At 39.8% G+C, this 22,113-nt stretch overlaps 1 long non-coding RNA gene across 1 annotated transcript in view; it reads right to left on the bottom strand.

Moving 5' to 3' along the window:
• Positions 1 to 4,268: 4,268 nt before the first annotated feature.
• LOC113904214 overlaps positions 4,269 to 22,113 on the bottom strand; it is a 53,340-nt gene continuing 35,495 nt past the window's right edge. The window contains exons 3-4 of the long non-coding RNA XR_003514447.1: positions 5,451 to 5,577; positions 4,269 to 4,863 (exon numbers count right to left, since the gene is read on the bottom strand). This is a non-coding gene — a long non-coding RNA (uncharacterized LOC113904214). The remainder of the gene's footprint in view (positions 4,864 to 5,450; positions 5,578 to 22,113) is intronic.

Below are 22,113 nucleotides of genomic sequence, written 5' to 3'. Positions count from 1 at the left end.
GCATAAAATGAAGAGTGTAGAATAATAGAAAGGATATAAAATGTATTAACAAAAGCAAGAGAGGAAAGTATTAAGACATTATTTTGGGACTCTTTCCATTTATATAAAGTGATTCTCTGGTAAGGGGAAGATTAATGTGATGCCAGGAAGCAATAAACATGAACAGGAAACAAATGTGCTTCAACAGTAACAATAAAAAGTCGTATTTTGGTGAAACTAGTAATGACTTAACACTGTCCTCTTCTGCAGCAACAAATTACAAATCAAGGAACTGAATTAAGCAGCAGCAAACTTTCAGAGAACTAAACAGTATCATTCAACTATCACATATCTTGGCACATTAACATCCAATCTAAAAAAGTAGGAAGCAATGCCAGACACTAGAGATAATCTACAAAAATAGAAATATTAAATGCAATAATTTTAACCCAGATGATGTTTGGCAGTCTGTGTAAATATTAGTGTATAACTAAGTACACTTAAAATAGAAGTTCCCCAAAAGTTTTACATGACAAAAAACAATATCCAATGTAATTGTAATTCTGAAAAAAAAAAATCAGTCCAATTCTATATCATTCTGCAGATTCATTCTTGAATATGAAGATGAGTTTTAAGTGCCTAGGGCTATGGGACAAGCCTAGGTTATTCTTATATTACAAGCTGGGTTATATCTTCTCTAAATCCATAAGATTCTTTTCAGCTTGACAGCAATATGTGAATGGGGTTGTGGATTTGTATCAAATTAGATTCCCAGATAGCCTCTTTCTTTGTGGGTAACTTGCTCTTTTCTAGAATTCTCTCGTTGGGGCTTCTCCACAGTTTAGCCAAACTCCATGGTGGCAAGGACATCTGGACGTTTACCTCAATGTGTTCAACACGTTGTCAGATCGAGAGATATATATGCATCACAGAATGGAAACTTTTGGTTTCACAGAGCACTGGAAATACCTCCTAAGAAGAGAAGTGTCTGTTTGGATTAGATGGTTTCCAGTGAAACAGATGGGGTACCAGCCTCCTGGGTTTAAAACTGGCAGAACCTTTTAGGGCATTCAATAAAAGAATCAACAGTGTTTAAAGAGGAAGCAGAAACACTGGGGTCAAAAATATGACATATTTTCGCATGCCAAATAATAAAGTTAACATATCTACAAGTTAAATGTGCCAATAAGTTTGAAAATTTGATTCTTTGACAGAGTACAATTGCTTGAAGTAATGAAAAATTTGATTTACTTTTTAAGATTTCAATATTTTTGTCCTATAGTCATTCAATTTAGCATATAAATTTCAATGTTATAGAAAACATTTACTTTCCTATAGTCTAGAGTTAGGATAAACTAACCCAGAGTGAGTTCAACCAAGGCTCAACCAAGAGTGAGTTCAGGTTAATTTAATAATCACATATTGGCTACTTAATATGCTCAAGTTGGCATGCTAGTTTCAAAAGATGAGTAACACTCAGTCTCTGCCTTCCAGGATTCACCATTTAAGAATAAGTTTCTAGCATTTTTCCTGTTTCCACATGCAGCACATGGGCAAGACATTCCAGAAGTTAGTTATAAACTGGAGGTTTTATTTTCTTAAGAGTCTGACAGACTGGGGGCTTCCATATTCTCCAGCTTCTTATTTGAATATTGTTGATCTAGTACAATGAAACCAGTTTAGACTCGGTGGTAAAGAATCCGCCTACCAATGCAGGAGGCATGGGTTCGATCCCTGGGTTGGGAAGATCCCCTGCAGAAGGAGAAAGCAATTCACTCCGTATTCTTGCCTGAGAAATCCTATGGACAGAAGAACCTGGCAGGGCTGCTGTCCATGGGGTCTCAAAGAGTTGGACATGACTGAGCACGCATGCACTTATAACAAAGGCTTTCAGGTGCTATGTAGAAATCTGAATCAAACACAGTTGAGGGAAGACAATGAGCTCAGTTTTGTATGTATTCTCTTAGATTCTTTTGGGATATCCACGTACACGATCTAGCATTCCAGCATTCTGGGAAAGAGGATTCCAGATTGAGAGAACAGCTGTTTCTTATACAAGGTACTTAAGCAGCCAAGTGAGGAGAGGATGAAATGAAGAGGGCGGGGAGATAACTGGAGATGAGAGACAGGAAGGGCCGGTCCCTGCAGGATTTCCTAGGACAATTTAGAATTTTGGCCTTTACTCTGCAAAAGAGAGGAGTCCTTGAGGATTCAAAGTAAAGGAAACCCTTGGCTGAGGTCAGCACTGAGGAAATGCGGGTGTTATTCAAAGGACAACAGCGGCCTGCACAACAGTCTTGCTCAGTCACATTCATGAGGTTACGAAGGATGTCCTTCAAGAGAGCACTATACAAACGCAGAAGATAATCTATATCAAAGAAGACTTTTTATGTCAATTACTAATTTTTATATATGTGGAGAATGGGTTATATTCTTCCATTGAGTTTTAATCTTTTGCCACAATCATGTTATCAGACAAAATAATAAAGTTACAATCACAGGCAATAGGTAGACAAAGAGAAAGATAACAAAGAAAAAAAGCAATCTAGGATCAAAATCACAGAAAAAAGTAAAGGAAATAAGTAAAGAGTACAGGGGAAGGACTTGGTTTAATAGGCAAAAAACACATCTTTCCAAAAGACAGGAAGAAAAATAGAAGTAGGAAATAGATGTGTTTTTAGGCATGTTGATGGGAGAGTTAAGGAATTTCCATTAAGAAACCCTTACTCTCCTCTGTAACATATAAAAGAGGTTAATTTGCTTAGAGAAAGATTCTAGATGTTGGAATTGGGGACTTGAAGGGGTTGGCAAGCATTTGAAATAGCTGTAATGGGAAATGGTGCTGAGAAGGCAGCTGAAATTGAGAACCATAAAAATATAATGTCACCATTGCTCACATTTATGTGATTTTTTTTCTCCAGCGGCCCCCCAGCATCTCAGAAATAGAAGTATAGAAGGCAGATGTTTGGATTAAACGAAGTTTCAAAAAATGATATAACAAGGGACAGGCTCTGGGAGACTTGAACTTCTGGCCATGATGTACTAACAGGGATAGGGTTTGTCCTCACACCTTAAAAACTACATGTGTGTGTGTTAGTCACTCAGTCATGTCCAGTTCTTTGCAACCCTGTGGACTGTTTCCCATCAGGCTCCTCTGTCCATGTGATTTCCTAGGCAAGAATACTGGAATGGGTTGCCATTCCCTTTTCCAGGGAATCTATCTTCCTGACCCAGGGATCAAACCCACGTCTCCTGCATTATAGGCAAATTCTTTACCATATGAGCCACCAGGGAAGCCCCCAAATTTTTATTAGATGCTAGCCTCCAATAGCTAGCATCTAACAAACGAAACCCAGTTCAGGCAAAGCAGCAAAAAAGTAGAATTCAAAATCAGGAGATAAATCAATCAATATTAAACAGACACGGAAACAGCATGTTGAGAAAATTATCAGACTATTTAACACTCTCAGATAGTGCTAAATCTACTTTCTCAGATCTATATAATAAAAAAAGGAACTCATGAGCATCATGAGAACAGTAGTGGAGTACATGACAGAGACTTCCAGAGTGAAACATTCCCCATCTCCCCATGGGATTGAGGTGTCTAAGTTAATGGTCATGCACTTAAGTGATGCACTGTGAGTTTAAAAGATGCAAACTTTATCACTAAACGTAATCTCAAAGAAAGTAATATTTCTATTGAAAAATACAGCCAAACCAACTGATATAAAACTATATCTAAACTCAGCTAAACTAAATCTAAAATTACAAACCTTTTGGAAAGAAGTAGAAGATCTTTAGGCATATATTTCATCAATAAATCACTAAAACCACAATCCAAAAAGGAAAAATTGATAAATTGATTTTATCAAAATTAACAGTGGGACTTCCCTGGTTGTTCAGTGGCTAAGACTCCATGCTCCCAAGGCAGGGGACCCGGGTTCAGGGACCTGGTCAGGGAACTAAATCCCACATGCCACAACTAAGAGTTTGCATGCTGCAACTAAAAAAAAAAAAAAAAAGATCCTGCATGCCCCAATGAAGATTGAAGATCCCACATAATGCAACTAAGAACGGGCTCAGCAAAAGAAAGAAAGAAAGAAAAATAAATATTAAAACAATTATTAAGATGAACAATGTCAGTTCTTTGAAAGAATAAAAAGATAAGTCACAGATGAGAAGAATACATTTACAAGTTACATTATCTGATTAAAGACTTGTGTTTAGAGTATATAAAAATGCTCAAACCTCCAAAATAAGAAAATGAACAATTCAATAAAAATGGCAAAAGATTTGAGCAGAGATACATATGTTATCTTACCAGAAATACAAATGGCAAAAATACACCCCCAAAGATATTTAACATCATTAGTCATTAGGAAATGCACATTATAAATCACAAGATACCACTTTATACCTATTAGAATGATTAAAACTCAAAAAACCAACAATAACAACAAAAACTACCAATACCAAATACTGATGAGAACATAGACCAACTAGAACTCACATTCACTGCTGGTGGGAAAGCAAAATGGTAGACACTCTGGAACACAGTTTGATATTTACTCATAAAGTTAAACATGTGCTTATCATATAATAGGAAATTCCCTTTTTTTAAATATATTTTCCCAATGAATACCCATGCTTATGCAAAAACGTTTAGGCAAATAATACAGCTTTATTCATAAACACTAAATCCAAGGACAACCCAAACGCTCTTCGGCTGGCAAATAGATAAGTGCTGGTACAACTATACAGTTGCATATTACTCAGCAATACAAAGAAATAGACTACTGATATGAGCAACTAGATGGACGAACTTCAAACGCATGACGCAAAGTCCAAATGCTACATACTGTTCAGCTTCATTTCTCTGATATCCTGGAAATGGCAAAAATAGAGGAGTGGGTATCTGGGGAGGGATAAGGGTTGATCTTAGAGGGGTGTGAGGGAAGTTTTGGGTTGGTGGCACAGTTCTACATCTTGACTGGTGGTGAGAGCACAACCACACATACGCATCAAAGCTCACAGAATGGTATTCTTTAACAAGAGAATCTTACTGTAAAGTATACTTCAATATCGCTCACTGAAAAGGGAATTACTGTGGAGACAATTATAAACAAGCGTGTACCTATGGGCCAAAATTTTTTGTACTTTTAAAAAGTTTTAATTCACCTAATAAAAAAACACACCTCCCCTTGATGATTACTCCTTGGAATCTTTGATATAGATATTAACAAAAAACACATAGAAATGTAAGTATAAGCATGTTTATAAACATGTCACTGTTTGGATTAAGAAAAAATCAACAGTTAATGGAGCAAAACATAAAGGATGAAACAACAACCATTAGGAAAATGGTTAAATAAATTATTGTGTGTGCATAGACACACACGGGCTTCCCAGGTGGCTCAGGGGTAAAGACTCTGCCTGCTAACGCAGAAGATGCAAGAGCGACTGATACATACTCACAACTGGTGGCATCATGGTCAGGAGCATGGACTCGGGTCAGCTCTTTCTGTTCCCATGCTGCTTCTACTATGAGTTGTGTAACTTTAGACATATTACTTCCTCTCTGTGACTCCATTTTCTCCTCTGTAAAATGGAAATAATAACAGCATTGAACTCACAGGATTTTTGTGAAGATTAAATGCTACATATATGTCAGTACATATAAAGTGCTAGGTACACCACCTGATACATAAACAGTCAATAAACGTTTGCTATTGTTAGTAGTAAAAATGGAGATTTCAGCTCATTCTAGAATCTCAAGTGATAAGATCATGATTGCTTCAACAAGAAGATCAGAATCTAAGCAAGTCTCTTTTTCTTAGTCAAGGGAAAGTAAAGTGAAGTTGCTCAATTGTGTCCGACCCTCAGCGACCCCATGGATTGCAGCCTACCAGGCTCCTCGGTCCATGGGATCTTCCCGGCAGGAGTACTGGAGTGGGGTGCCATTGCCTTCAAGGGAAAGAATAAAAAAAAATCCATATATCCAAAATGGATAGGAGTGAAATTGTCTTTTCACAAAAAGGAAAAGTACTCTCTACTCGTAATGTAATCCTGTAGATTAAGCCTGACACTTTCCCCCCTTTCTTCACCTCCTTATCCAAAACTGTGCCCAGGTGCAGAAAAAGGATTTGAGCTAGTAGAAGGGAATTCATTGCCATCTAAACTCCATATGGTCACAAGAGATACCAGAAAATGAAAGAAGGTTCAGTCAAAAAGACACTCGCAGTAAAACTGAATTTTTAAAGCTACATCTGTCATATTATTTGTGCCACATGAATCATTTGGTTGCAGTAAGGACAAAAGGAACTCAGTGCTAGAACTACAGGATGTGTGTGTATCCGTGCGTGTGTGTGTGTGAGCACGCCTGTGCCTTTCCCAGAACATATGTCATCCCACTTGGCTTTTGCCAAAGGTGAAATTGGATCTTGTACTAAAATATAGCAATACACAATCAAAATGTTGGGGTTTAGTCCTCGTTGGGGAAAAAAAGCATTTGATTTGAACGTGGGTTAGGCGGCTTTGTTGACATTTTCCTCCGAATGAAACAAACAAACAAAATGATGCTTTTATCTTTTCCATAGTAGCTCCTCTTGTTTCTCCCTCCCCGCCTTGTTCGTGGCATTCCACAACAAGAATGGAAACTTTGCAGGCAATCAATGCAGCCGAACCATGTGAAAAAATAAATAAATAAAATGGAGGGAATGGAATCACTGGGCAACTCGCATGATACGGCTACAGCGAGGCAGATCCTAGAGTTGGAATCATATCATTGTAGCATCTGCAGCGGCCTCCTTAGAGAGTACATAGTAATCATCTCTCTTCATGGTCAGTAACCACATAAGGACAACACCAGACGATGCCAGTGGTTTTGGTCCTGTAGCATTTATATGCTTCCCCGCGAAGACAGTCATGCCAGATAATATTCGTCAACCTTGTCCTTGGTCTTCCCTCTTGATGGAGGCAGATGTTTATTCTCCATCTGTACTATATGTCAGTGTAACTGCAGCCTTAATCTGGCAAAGGGTGCCTCTGATATGATGAGGCCATCACAGAAGCTGCTGGAAAGATTACTCTGGTGAATAAAATCAGTTTATGGCTAAAAACATTTATTCTTCATTTTGATAAGCTCTTAACAAATGGAAATTTGCCTTCCTACACTTTTGCCAAGCATAGGACTATGTTTATTTCTCGCTATATGGGTCACCGAGGATTCCCAGCTGTTAGCTAGAGTCAGTTGTGCATTGCTGCACTCAGCAACATCTGTTTCGCAAAAACAGTATCCAGCTTTTAGCGCTCAAATGGAGGTTATACCATATGCCGGCAGACCACTTAGTTTTTACCTTGGGAACTAACTTTACTTGAGTCAAGGTAACACAGGAAAAACTGAATATTTAAATGTTATCCGGCTTCAGTCACATCTTCATGTGTGCCTGTCATTTCCAACTATATATAGTAAAGTTACTTCCAAGCATACACTGCAAGCTGTTCCTCTGTTTAATTATTAATTGGAAGAAAGTTTGTTTGCAAAACAGTTGAGATGTATTTTGTGATAGATGCGGATGTTGAAAGTAGTGCCATAAGGTGATTTTGCTAAGAGAGCATTCTGTTAAAACGTCAATTATTAGCTACGGACAAAAGCAAACCAGGTGCATAGCCCCTAAGGTGTGCCGTGATGGAAGCCTACAGCATGCCAAATATTTTCTTACATTACAGAATAGTCTTCACTGCTTGACTTTTGCCTTGGTTCCCTTGTCTTAGCCCAACATACTTTGCAAAGGAAAATAGAAAATAGGACTTGTGTTTCAGTTTATAAGAAATTTAAACTTAAAAAAAAATATATTCAAACCAATACAATATTGTAAAGTAAAATAAATAAATTAATTAATTAAAAAACCCAAAAAACCAAATGCATGTTGGTTTAAAGTTTATATCCCTGTTACTGGTGTTCAGTTGCAACGTCGTGGCCAACACTTGTGGCCCCATGGACTGTACCAGCCAGGTTCCTCTGACCGTGAGATTTCCCAAATGAGAATACTAGAGTTTGTAGACATTTTCTTCTCCAGGGGATCTTTTCCACCCAGGGATTAAACCTGGGTCTCCCACATTGCAGGCAGATTCTTTCTCTGGTCTGAACCACTGGGAAATCCCTATAACTTTGGTTACCTTCTATTTTAAAGAATTTTCTGTTTCAAAAGCTAAGTCAAGGCCAGTCCTAGGTAGAAATGTGAATTTCTTCATCCTGGCTCCCTCTGTAGCTGAGCCTCTCTATCCTTTCCTTGAAATATAAAGTTGTCTATCTTTTGAGTCATCCTCAACAAACTTCACTTTCAACTATTTGTCAATAAAACTTTTCTGAAACATTTGCTAACAAAATTCAATCCCCTCCCACCCTTTTTCCAGAAATAGTTTGTTTGGTTTTTTTCCCCCTCACAGGTAACCTTGGGAAGGAGCAATGGTGAGGATGAGAGTGAGAATGGTAATAAATAACTAATAGCCTTGTCCACAAACAAGAACCAAGACGACCAGTGTGGCTGTTAGATATCCATAATTTGAAAACTTTGATTATAACAATAGAAATCTCGTCGTATCCAATGAAGCCAAGGCAGGAAGAGCAGATAGATCTGACAATGAACTCAAGGTGGGAACTGGAAACCAGAAATCAAAGTCCTTCTCTCCATTTCTCTGAGGCCATGCAGCCTTCACTTTTCTCTGCGGTGCTGCACGTGACTCACAAACAGCTCATGAGCATGCCCTGTGGGAAATGGCTGTGTAAGCCTTGACTTTACACACCCTCGCTCTACAGTCCTGATGGGGTGCTGATGCCAAACTCCTAGGATAGAGAACCTTCCTGGCCCAGGTGGAGTCATGTGTCCAAGGCTGATCCATTCAGAGACAAATGACCTCATAGAAATAACAAGAGAAACTTTGTTGTTGTTCAGTCATTCAGTTGTGCCCAACTCTTTGCGACCCCATGGACTGCAGCATGCCAGGCTTCCTTGTCCTTCACCATCTCCCAGGGTTTGCTCACACTCATGTCCGCTGAGTCAATGATGCCATCCAACCATCTCATCCTCTGTCACCCCCTTCTCTTCCTGCCTTCAATCTCACCTAGCATCAGGGTCTTTTCCAGTGAGTCGGCTCTTTGCATCGGGTGGCAAAAGTATTGGAGCTTTGGCTTCAGTATCATTAGCTACTGATGAATCTTTTTAGGTTAAATCTGCCTCAGTGAGTATGGTTCTGACAACACAGAAAGCAAAAGTATTTCATAGGTTTAATCCTGCTCTTTCACAAGAAATATATATCTGTATACTTTGCTATAATTCAGTTAATATTCAATTAAGAACCAAACTTTTACTGACCATTTACTATGTGCTACTGAGTGTTCAAGAACATTCCTTCTCTGGTCTTACCCTTTGGGAATGCACAAGCTGCTGGGAGGGGGGTGAGGAGGGGAGTAGGTGGGTGATGTTTACAACATGACACTGGATCCTGCACAGGGTAGGGGAGGTGTTAGACGTTCTGTAGAAAATTCAGAAAAACCCTTTCTTATGAAGGTGCAAATACTTCTAATTTTTTAGGATCAATTCCTCTTTCATTGGCATAGGTGGGGCTGTGTGTTCATGTACACCTCATAAAAAATACGATGGGAATTTTTTTTTCTGAAGAAAGCAAAGAGAGGAAAGAACTCTGTGATAAAGCAATCAATGAGCTCTAAAGAATTTCTGATTTTCCATGAGGCTTGGGGGCCTATCTTGGTCCATGAGGAGGCTCACAAGCTCCTCTTTTCTGTAATAAAGTCAACTTTACAGACCAATGGTCTTTCCTTTCTTTAGGATAACTGGGCCCATGATAATCTGATGAAGCTGGAAATCCTCTCCTCAGGAAGAAAAAAAAACTGTCTCCTAATTTTTGCATATATTTGGAAGAAAACTTTTCCCCTCTAAAATTCTAGAAGAGTATATGGATTCCTGACACCCATCCACAGAATCCTATTTAAGAACCCCTGTTCAACACTGAACTCCCATAAGGTAGGGACCAGGTGGGGGATATCATATCCTCTTTTATTCCTACATCCTGGCAGAGGGTCTCCAAGAATTTTTAACAAATATTGAATGATAATAATAAAATGGATATTTAACATCTAGCATTTTTCAATGATTAGTAGCAAAATTTTTCTCTAAGCAAACTATAACTAATTTAATCTTCACCACAACTTTTGAGGTAGATTTTATTACCTCCTTTTTATGGATGAGAAAATTGGTCAAAAAAGTTGCATAAAACATAAATGAATTAATTAAAATCCTTTCTAGGTCTCTTAAACCTAGCAGACCAAGGCTTAAGTTGTATCTTTCTTTAAGTTCTTCTTAAGTGCTTACCTAAATTTAGTTGAGAGATAGTAACTCAGATTTCTTATAAAGAAAAAAATCCCCATAAAGGAAATAACGTGTGTCATTTCACAGAGAATTTAAAAAAAGAGGATGAATGCCATGAAGTCCCACCTCTTCTTGTTCTACAGATTATAAACACCAGTAACTTCCCCATGTGGTTTCTCATTCATCCCTTATTATTAAAAACAAAGTCTGTCCTGTGATTACCAAGGCAAAACTTTCAAACACCTAAGATAAGCAAATCTCACTATGGAGTTAATTTTAATGGCAGATCACAGATTCTTTCAAATGGACTGTCTAACATTTCCCAGAGAAGTGCACACTATTATTTGATTTTTGACTCCATCTTCCTTCTCCATTGGTATTTTTATTATGATTTGTTGTTGCTTTATTCTCCTCATTTCTTGTTCTATATTACTTTCATTTAAGTTCTCCCTAACCTACAAGCTTGATGAGCTGTCTATAAAAAAAGCAGGAAAGATATTAAAAATAAGAGGATTTTCCAGGTGGGTTCTCCCAAGCTCTCGGCTCTCTCGTTAGAATCAAGATTTTACAGTTACATCTGCATAGTCCTTTTTTTTAAAAAAAATAAAAAGTTTTATAAAGGGGAAAAATAGAAAAGGGTCTGAGATACCTCATTGCTCTTCACCCACCACTATCCAGCCATGCAGTGGCATCAGAGGATAGTACAAAGACCCAGGGCGAAACCAACTATGAGTACACTGCATCAAAGGACTCCAGCTCCCTTTACACAGGCACCAGGAGCATCAGTCTCTACCTGTCAATGTGCCAGGCTAAAAGTCTTCCTCCCATACTTACATATTGTATTACATCATACTGAGATTCGACTAGTTAATAAGAACTAAGGAAAGGGCTTTCTCAGGTGGCTCAGTGGTAAAGAATCTACCTGCTAATGCAGGAGACACAGGTTCTATCCCTGGGTTGGGAAGACCCCCTGGAGGAGGAAATGGTAACCCACCTCAGTATTCTTGCTGGGAAATCCCATGGACAAGAGGAGCCTGGTGGGCTACAGTTCATGGGGTGACAAAAGAGTCAGACATGATGTAGTGACTAAACAACAAACAGCATGCATTTAGTGTCTAGAGAAATGAAAGAAAATAAGGTGCAAATCTGTTGAACTAACTTACTGAAATACTCTTTTCCTATCTCTAGAATCAGAAAGAAAGTGAAAGTGTTAGTCGCTCAGTCATGTCTATTTGCAACCCCATGGACTGTAGCCTGCCGGTCTGGGATTGGTTCCTCTGTCTACGGGATTCTCCAGGCCAGAATACTGGAGTGGGTAGTCATTTGCTTCTCTAGGAGATCTTCCCGACCCAGGGATGGAACCTGGGTCTCCCATGTTGCAGGCAGATTCTTTACTGTCTGAGCCACCAGGGAAATCTCTTTAAATACAAATCTGAGTCTTATTTTAAATACAAGGGTCAGAGTGTCTTATTTTAAATTACTGATGGGATATCCTGATGAATGCCAAAGCCTTTGACTGTGTGGATCACAATAAACTGTGTGGAAAATTCTTAAAGAGATGGGAATACCAGACCACATGACCTGCCTCTTGAGAAATCTATATGCAGGACAGGAAGCAACAATTAGAACTGGACATGGAACAACAGACTGGTTCCAAATAGGAAAAGGAGTCGTCAAGGCTGTATATTGTCACCTTACTTATTTAACTTATATGCAGAGTACATCATGAGAAACGTTGGGCTGGAGGAACCACAAGCTGGAATCAAGATTGCCGGGAGAAATATCAATAACCTCAGATATGCAGATGATACCCCCTTATGGCAGAAAGTGAAGAGGAACTAAAGAGCCTCTTGATGAAAGTGAAAGAGGAGAGTGAAAAAGCTGGCTTAAAGCTCAACATTCAGAAAACGAAGATCATGGCATCTGGTCCCATCACTTCATGGGAAATAGATGGGGAAACAGTGGAAACAGTGGCTGACTTTATTTTTCTGGGCTCCAAAATCACTGCAGACGGTGATTGCAGCCATGAAATTAAAGATGCTTACTCCTTGGAAGGAAAGTTATGACCAACCTAGACAGCATGTTGAAAAGCAGAGACATTACTTTGCCAACAAAGGTCCGTCTAGTCAAGGCTATGGTTTTTCCAGTAGTCATGTATGGATGTGAGAGTTGGACAATACAGAAAGCTGAGCGCAGAAGAATCGATGCTTTTGAACTGTGGTGTTGGAGAACTCTTGAGAGTCCCTTGGACTGCAAGGAGATCCAACCAGTCCATCCTAAAGGAGATCAGTCCTCGGTGCTCATTGGAAGGACTGATGTTGAAGCTGAAACTCCAATACTTTGACCACCTGATGTGAAGAGCTGACTCATTGGAAACGACCCTGATGCTGGGAAAGATTGAGGGCAGGAAGAGAAGGGGATGACTGAGGATGAGATGGTTGGATGGCATCACCGACTCAATGGACATGGGTTTGGGTGGATTCCGGGAGCTGGTGATGGACAGGGAGGCCTGGTGTGCTGCGGTTTATGGGGTTGCAAAGAGTCAGATGTGACTGAGAGACTGAACTGAACCCAACTGATCCTGATGAAACCTTTAAATACTCACCTATTGGGTTAACTTATGCTCCTTGACTCAGCATATGGAGCTCTATGAGATCTTAACGCATGTCTTGATTTTCCCCTCAGTTTCACTTTTCACCTCCCACCTCTGCTTCTACTTCCCTGCACCCACCACTGCTGCACACACCTTGCCTTTGCTCAAATCTCTTCTGCCTAGAGTCCCTTGTCCACCTTTGTCTACTTCTATTAGATTCAGCAGAGGCAATGCCTCCCACAGGAAGCTCTTCTTCTCCTGTTCCATGCTGGTCAGGTCAGGTTCACTTTATCTATGGTCCAGTAAGACTAGCACCTACTTCTATCACTGGATTTAAATTGTTTTTATAAAGAGGTGCTATGATGTCTGTTCAGTTGAGGTCAGTGCTATTTTGAGTTTGTATTTTCTGTCCCTGGCACTTAGGGAGTTTGTATTTTCTGTCCCTAGGCATATAGAGAGAGCTCAACACCCTTCTTTTAAATCAAAGAAAGAAACATAAAGATGTTTTAAAAATAAATTATCCAGATTTACTGTCTTCTTTTAGGGGTCCTGTTGCTACTTATGCATCAGGAATCACATCTGAAGTCAAGATTTTATTACATTATAACATGAAGTTTTTCCCTCTAATTCAAGTCTTAAAATGTTTCCCTGTTGATTAAATTCTTTGGGAAAATATTACAGTTGCTTTATGTTGCAAATTGCTTTTCATAAAATAGAGAACTTTTTAAAGTGCTTATTTTAAAAAATGAATCTTTTGAATGCAATATTCATAATATTCCATATCAGATAGTGATATTTCATCATTTAATTTAGTCCCAGCATGTTAATATAAAAAGGTTTACATCTAATTTGGGCACTAATGTTCAGTGTATTTGAGGAAAATGGGAGTTTATAAATTTGAAATTTATAAAGCATTAATTAGATAACATGCTTAGTGCTTTACATAACAGATGTAATCTTCAGAAAATGTCCATTGTTTGAGTGCCATTATTCTAACTTTACAAATGAGGAAACAGTCTTAGAAAGGTTAATGAACTTAAAGAAAAATTTGATTATTAATTAATTTGGCTGCACTGGGTCTTAGTTGCAGCACGTGAGCTCTTAAGTTGAGGCACATGGGATCTAGTTACCTGAGCAGCGATTGAACCCAGGCCCCCTGTGTTGGGAGCCCAGAGTCTTAGTCATTGGACCACCAGGGAAGTCTCCGAATTTTCTTAATGAAGGATGTTTATCCTTTCTTCCAGTAGTTAGATTTGCTAAAATCAAGGAGCTTGTTCATTATTATCATCTATGTCCTCATTCTTACCTCTGAAGCCACTCATCCTAGCCTCTAACTTCCTTCTTTTTCTTTCCACTAGGAACCTGATTATAGAGACAGAAAGGGCTAGTGTATGCAACCAATTCTTTAGAAATTGGATAGAAAATAGCATTTATTATTACTTGCTCCCAGTAAGACTGCCTTTGAGAAAGTCAGACAGACCTGTTCTGTTTCTGTGGTCAGTGGAAAAGTCACTCTCAGATAAAGCATGCACTGAACTCTTCCTTCAACACATAAAAGGTCTTTGTTTACAGAAAAAAATTCCATTTCCCCTATGCAGAGCTCAGATATTAGAGTCTTGATCCACCTAAACACAGTTAGAAGCAACTAAAAATACTCTGCCCTTGTCCACAGAAACAAGCAGAAGAGAAGAGACTCATTGAAGTTCATTCGCTCTACTGAGCTGTCAACCTCCCTTGGTCCCTCTGAGCACATCCACTCCTTGCTTTTAGCAAGTTTCTTTACATTGTTTCCAAGTACACTTCACGTAAATAGCAGAAGGTCATCAGGAGAAAAGTAGTCAGTCCTCTCAGACAGACTGACAATCACAAGGGATGGCAGCTGAAAGCAAGCGAAGACCCTGGGACACTGCGGAAGTGTGTAGAATGTTCACATCCACGAGTGACATATTCAAGAAGTTTGTCTAGGATCAACACAGTAGACTGACTTTCAACTTGAAATTCTCAAATAAGGGTGTTATAGGAGCAAGAACTTCTGTCCAGTGCTCACTGCCTCAGCTCAGAGTGCCACACACGGGTCCTCACTGGAAACGCTAAGTTGAAATTTCAGTAAAGCTGTTTAAGACTGAGTATAAAACAGATCTCGAACAGTCCTGCAGTATTGCAGGTTAGGAGTCACAGCAGATGACAAATACCTTTAATTAAACAGGGATGCAAATGGTCTCAACCTGAGTTTGCAGTGAACCAGGCTGCAAACATTAACTTCACAGGCAAGGTCCTCTCAAACACTGTTCACTTTTCTCCTTTCTCAAGTTTTTTTAAGTAGCTTTCCTCCTTTGTATATTGTATGCAATTTCAGCGTATTTTGTTGTTTTAAAAATACTGTTTGGTAAGGTGGGTACATGCATGTTTGAGTGTGTGTGTGTTTAATTTTTTGGTGGCAAGGAACTGCTATCTCTGATGAATTGGTTTCATTTAACCAAATTAACTCTGTTAGTTATATGAAAAATTAGGCAGTATTATCTTATACCAGTATGTAGAGAGTTACACAGAAGTACAAAATGTACATCAAGGGCCAATTACACATGAAGAACTACTGATAATTATGAGAGTTGGTTAATATTTCTGAATTATTAAGTCTGACAGCATAATCCTGCTTTCTGTGTTGTTTGGTCTATTGATACCAGATGCTTAATGCATAGTAAAATGTGACAGTGCAGTGGAAGTTAATGCTATTTTGCAAAACAAGGAAAATTACTGTGTGGAACGTGAATGCAGTAGGCAGAAGTTAGAATTAGTTTTAAACAGAAGGGTGGCTGTAAGTCTGAAACCGTATTAAACTTCAAACACTGTTAGATCTTATTTCAGCATGGAGAGGAAGTTAGAGGGCTGCAGTAACCTTCCACCATGACACCTGCTTAGAGACTATCCCTTCCCAGTGTCACTGGAACTCTTTCATCTTTGAGGACAATGCTTTGGGGTCATGGGTCATTTGCCATCACACTGATGTTCAACAGTGGTTCACTGATGGTGATGGAAAACTTTTTATTAAGTACTCAAAACACTTTGTACAAAGCAGCACCAGAGATAAGAGAGAACCTTGCACCAGAGGAGCTTCCCAGGTGGCTCAGTGGTGAAGAATCCACCTGCCAATGCAGGAGACCTGGGTCGATTCCTGGATCAGGAAGATCCTCTGGAGAAGGAGATGCCAACTCACTTCAGTATTCTTGCCTGGAAAATCCCAGAGACAGAGGACCCTGGCAGGCTACAGTCCAAAGGGTCGCGAGGAGTCGGACACGACTTAGTGACTAAATAGCAACAACAAGTGATACAAGAGAGAGAAATTCACAAGGCCTGATAATGCATTATACATGACAGATTATCATAAGAGCAGATTAACACTCCTGAATTATTAACTCTGACAGTACAATCATTTATTTTCTTGTTTCTTCTGTTGATACCAGATGTTTAATGCAGAGTAAAATGTGACTGCAACATTATCTGTCTGTGTAGCTAGAAAATGCAAAAGTATACACTATCATGAATGTAAAGACATATCAAACATATAAGACAAACCGCATATTCTTCAGGATTTTCACTCATTTAAAGTAAGTGAATCCCCCAAAGACATGATAAGGGAATTTTCTATGACAAATGAGATGGCGTTTTATCTCTTCAATTATAAAATATGTCACTTTTGTTAATTGGGCTTCCTCCGTGGCTCAGCAGTAAAGAACACACCTGCAATGGAGAGCAGCAGGAGCCATGGGTTTGATTCCTGCTTGGGAAGATCCCTTGAAGAAGGAAATGGCAACCCACTCCAGTATTCTTGCCTGGGAAATCCCATGGACAGAGGAGCCTGGCAGGCTGCAGTCCATGGTGTGGCAAAAGAGTCAGACATGCCTTAGCAACTAAACAACAAAAAACAAGTTGCAGAGGTGTGGGATATGATGTATCAGACTCTGTCCACATAAACTGAAATTTCAGTTAGTTTCAACCCTGGACAGTGAAATATCTTAATGATATTAGCTATGTATGCATGCATGCATGCATGCAAAGTCGCTTCAGTTGTGTACAACTCTTTTTGACCCCATGGACTGTAGTCCGCCAGGCTCCTCTGTCCATGGGATTCTTCAGGTAATAATACTGGAGTGGGTTGCCATGCCTTCCTCCAGGAGATCTTCCTGACCCAGGGATTGAACCTGCATTTCCCATGGTTCCTGCTTTGCAGGCAGAGTCTTTACCGCTGAGCCAGTGGAGAAACCCAATGTTATTAGCTAAGTAATGACATAAAACATGCTAAGTATATTTATGTATGTTATTTAGCTCTTAAATAATAGTATGCTTATCACAAGTTAAGCATATTACATGTATTTATTTAATTTTTATAATAGCCCTATGAAGTGAGAACTAGGATTATCCTCACTTTACAGATACAGAATAGATAAAACCAGGTTAAGCAAGTTAGCCAAGACTATTCAGATATTAAATGGCAGAACTGAGCTTTGAACTCAGAGAATCTGGCTTCTGAGGCCACAAACTTAAAATAAATGTTAAGGTGAGCAGAAGAAGATGGTGGAGGAGTAAGATGGGGAGATTTCCTGCCTCCCCACACATACATCATAAACTCATCAAAATAGGGAACTCCTACAAATCAACTTCTAAACAACAGCAGAAGATCCCAGGCCTCCAAAAAGGCAAGCTAATCTCTTTGGAAGGAGAAATGAAACCAATATTGTAAAGCAATTATCCTTCAATTAAAAATAAATAAATAAAAAATACATGTTAATACTATCACTGCCCCCAGGCTACCTCCAACACCCTCATTTGACTCGCCCTTACATTCAGCCTAACTGTTGTTTAGGACACAAAGTCATGGCTCTAGCTGATGGGAAGCCTCTATCTTCTTGTTAATAGGACATGAGGATTAAAAAATATGCAAATATTCATACCTTACTGTATGCTCTTAATTCTTTAACAGTGGTTCTTCTACTTCATAGCATAAATGAGCTCTTTCAGGTAAAACAGCTTCTCTTACTTACCAGATCATTCAATGGCTAGAAACTTAATCCTCAAGTTTCAGTTTTAAAAGAACTTAAGATAGCATATTGAAAAGCAGAGACATTACTTTGCCAACAAAGGTCCATATAGTCAAGGCTATGGTTTTTCCAGTGGTCATGTATGGATGTGAGAGTTGGACTATAAAGAAAGCTGAGTGCCAAAGAACTGATGCTTTTGAACTGTGAGAGTTGGACTGTGAAGAAGGCTGAGCGCTGAAGAATTGATGCTTTTGAACTGTGGTGTTGGAGAAGACTCTTGAGAGTCCCTCGGACTGCAAGGAGATCCAACCAGTCCATTCTGAAAGAGATCAGCCCTGGGATTTTTCTTTGGAAGGAATGATGCTAAAGCTGAAACTCCAGTACTTTGGCCACCTCATGCGAAGAGTTGACTCATTGGAAAAGACTCTGATGCTGGGAGGGATTGGGGGCAGGAGGAGAAGGGGCTGACAGAGGATGAGATGGCTGGATGGCATCACTGACTCAATGGACGTGAGTCTCAGTGAACTCTGGGAGTTGGTGATGGATAGGGAGGCCTGGCATGCTGCGATTCATGGGGTCACAAAGAGTCAGACACGACTGAGTGACTGAACTGAACTGAACTGAAGCAATAACAGGAACAGAAAATGCAGAGACCAGAGATGTTGTATTAATAACTGGTGTCAGGGGATTCATAGTAGTTCCCCCTGCATAAATGGCAACCCTGCTTGTATCAGCATTTAACTTGAAATAAAACAAAATATAAAGCTCCAAAGAATTCTAGGTTGTTTATATACAAGATAGTCAAATTCCATGTTTCTTTGCCACTTTTGAAAAGTATTTTGAGAAAAAATAAGGTTTCATTTTAGCAAAGTATTTTAAATGGTTGCTTTTTCTTTTAAGAAATATTATTTACTTGTATGTTTACTTTTGGCTGTGCTGGGTCTTCACTGCTGCATGGACTTTAGTTGCTGTGAGTGGGGGCTACTGTCCAGTTGCAGTGTGTGGGCTTGTCACTGCAGTGGCTTCTTTTGTTGTGAAGTGACTCCTGGTCTCTAGAACACAAGCTCAATAGTTATAGCATACCAGTTGAGTTTCTTCACGGCGTGTGGGATCTACCCAGACCAGGGACTGAACCTGTTGAGTTTCTTCACGGCGTGTGGGATCTACCCAGACCAGGGATTGAACCTGTTGAGTTTCTTCACGGCGTGTGGGATCTACCCAGACCAGGGACTGAACCTGTGTCTCTTGCATTGGCAGGTGGATTCTTAACCACTGAGCTACCAGGGCAAAGGATTTTAACAAAAATACTTGTTTGATATTTATAAGAGGATTATATATAGTATGGGCTTCCCTGGTAGCTCAGTTGGCAAAGAATCCACCTGCAATGGAGGAGACCCTGGTTCAGTTCCTGGGTTGGGAAGATCGCTGGAGAAAGGGCGATCTTCAGTCTTCTTGGGCTTCCCTTGTGGCTCAGCTGGTAAAGAATCCACCTACAGTGCAGGAGACCTGGGTTTGATCCCTGGTTTGGGAAGAAACTCTGGAAAAGGAAAAGGCTACCCACTCCAGTATTCTGGCTTGGAGAATCTCATGGACTGTAGAGTCCATGGGGTTGCAAAGAGTCAGACACAACTGAGCAACTTTCATTTTCACTTTATATATAGTATACATATATATATCGATACTTGTTCAAATTTCTTTTTATGTAGCCTATATTATTAGAACAACTGTCATCAGAATTTCTTTTAGGAATAGGGATGTCTTTCTAAACAGACATTCTTTAGAGGGGAAGGAAGTGGTGAATTACTAAAAGGAAGGAAGAAAGAATGTATATTGAAGAACAATTAGCAGTTTCTCTCAGACAACACTCCTCTCACTCTCTCCCCTTATTGCCAACATGGTCAGGTTGTATAATAACACTCAGGAATGCTTGTACAAGGATGTGAACATCAAAGAAGGACTCAGTTTTCAGCCACAGTGCACCTGGTTCAGGCACCGGTAACAAGAGGCACAAGTTAAAGAGCCCAGAAGGGGACTTCTCTGGTGGTCCAGGGGTTAAGAATCCGCCTTCCAGTGCAGCGGATGCTGGTTCAATCACTGGTCAGGGAACCAAGATCCCACAAGCCACAGAGCAACTGAGCCTGAGCACCACAACAAAAGATCTCCAGGTGCTGTGACTAAGACCAGAAGCAGAATTCTGAGGATGCAAAAATCTTAAAGAAGGCTTTCAGTCACTACAGGCCCAGGAATTAAAATGCTGGAGGCGATTTCCACTGACCCATCAGTATAACTGAGCAGGATACTATGGGGTCTTTCAGGGACAGGCCCTTCCCCATATCCTCTGCTGTAGCTCCTCTCTGAAGCACTTAGATAATAGTATCTGATGCATACTTCCTGAGTTATTTCAATACAATTTAGTCACTCAGTTGTGTCTGTCTCTTTGTGACCCCATGGACTTCAGCACACCAGGCTTCCCCATCCATTACCAACTCCTGGAGCTTGCTCAAACTCATGTCCATCAAGTCAGTGATGCCATCCAACCATCTCATCCTCTGTCTTCCCCTTCTCCTCCTGCCTTAAATCCTTCCCAGCATCTGGGTCTCTTCCAGGGAGTCAGTTCTTCGAATCAGGTGGCCAAAGTATTGGAGTTTCAGCTTCAGCATCAGTCCTTCCAATGAATATTCAGGACTGATTTCCTTTAGGATTGACTGGTTGGATCTCCTTGCTGTCCAAGGGACTGTCAAGAGTCTTCTCCAACACCACAGTTCAAAAGCATCAATTCTTTGGCACTCAGCTTTCTTTACAGTCCAACTCTCACATCCATACATGACCACTGGAAAAACCATAGCTTTGCCTAGATGGACCTTTGTTGGCAAAGTAATGTTTCTGCTTTTTAATATGCTGTCTAGGTTGGTCATAGCTTTTCTTCCGAGGAGCAAGGGTCTTTTAATTTCATGGCTGCAGTCACCATCTGCAGTGATTTTTGAGCCCCCCAAAATAAAGTCTCTCACTGTAACAGATGCTAAAACCACCACCAAATGAAACCACCACTATTGATGAGCATGTAGCCCCCATATGTACTAGCCCCTAAGGTTTGATCATGTGAGAGTGGGCCATAAAGAAGGCTGAGTACTGAAGATTGATACTTTCAAACTGTGGTGCTGGAGAAGACTCTTTAGAGTCCCTTGGACAGCAAGGAGATCCAACCAGTCAATCCTAAAGAAAATCAACCCTGAATATTCATTGGAAGGACTGATGCTGAAGCTGAAGGTCTAATTAGCCACCCGATGTGAAAAGCTGACTCATTGGAAAAGACTTTGATGCTGGGAAAGGTTAAGGGCAGAAGGAGAAGCAGGTGACAGAAGATGAGATGGTTAAATGGCATCACTGACTCAATGGACATGAGTTTGAGCAAACTCCGGGAGATAATGAAGGGCAGGGAAGCCTAGTGTGCTATAGTCTATGGGGTCGCAGAGTTGGACATGACTTAGCTGCTGAACAACAAACAGCAAGCACCCAGGTAAATGCAACCTGGGTCCCATTATCAGCATTTGGAAGATACTGAAGTTTGTATAGACAGGCATTTGTGGATATGGAAGTTTTAGGATACTCAAAGAACAGTGAACTAGAGGACAAACTATTAAAGTTCTATGAAGAAAAAAAAAACAAAGACTTAGGATATTTGAGAATTGCTTCTCTCTGAGAACAATTTTATTTCCAGTATATTTAATGACAGTACACTGGACAACTGCTGAATTTGGACGGGTAGCTCTCAATACTGATTGAAAATTATATTCACCTATGACGAGGGTGAATAAATAGCTGTAGGAAATGAGGGAGCCAACCCAGTGAACACCTCAGAGGCCATTCAGGGTACTTGGCGGAAAAGATAGAACGAGGGTGAAAGGAATTGGAGACACAGTCAAGAGGGATAATGTTGGGTCTTCTGGCTTATACTGAAAACTCTGACTTTCATTCTGCTGTTTTTCATAACAAAAGCATTTTATTTGGAAAAAATAAGATTATACTAAAATAAGGAAAGCACTGTTTGTATTGAAAGAAGATAGCTGATAACAGAATAATTATAGCAGAAGCTGGCATTTGATGTGGTCACAATTTG

This window comes from Bos indicus x Bos taurus, chromosome 14 (genome assembly GCF_003369695.1).
Source record: "Bos indicus x Bos taurus breed Angus x Brahman F1 hybrid chromosome 14, Bos_hybrid_MaternalHap_v2.0, whole genome shotgun sequence".
In the NCBI taxonomy this organism is placed as follows: domain Eukaryota; kingdom Metazoa; phylum Chordata; class Mammalia; order Artiodactyla; family Bovidae; genus Bos; species Bos indicus x Bos taurus.
This window is presented reverse-complemented; position numbering and strand designations above follow the sequence as displayed.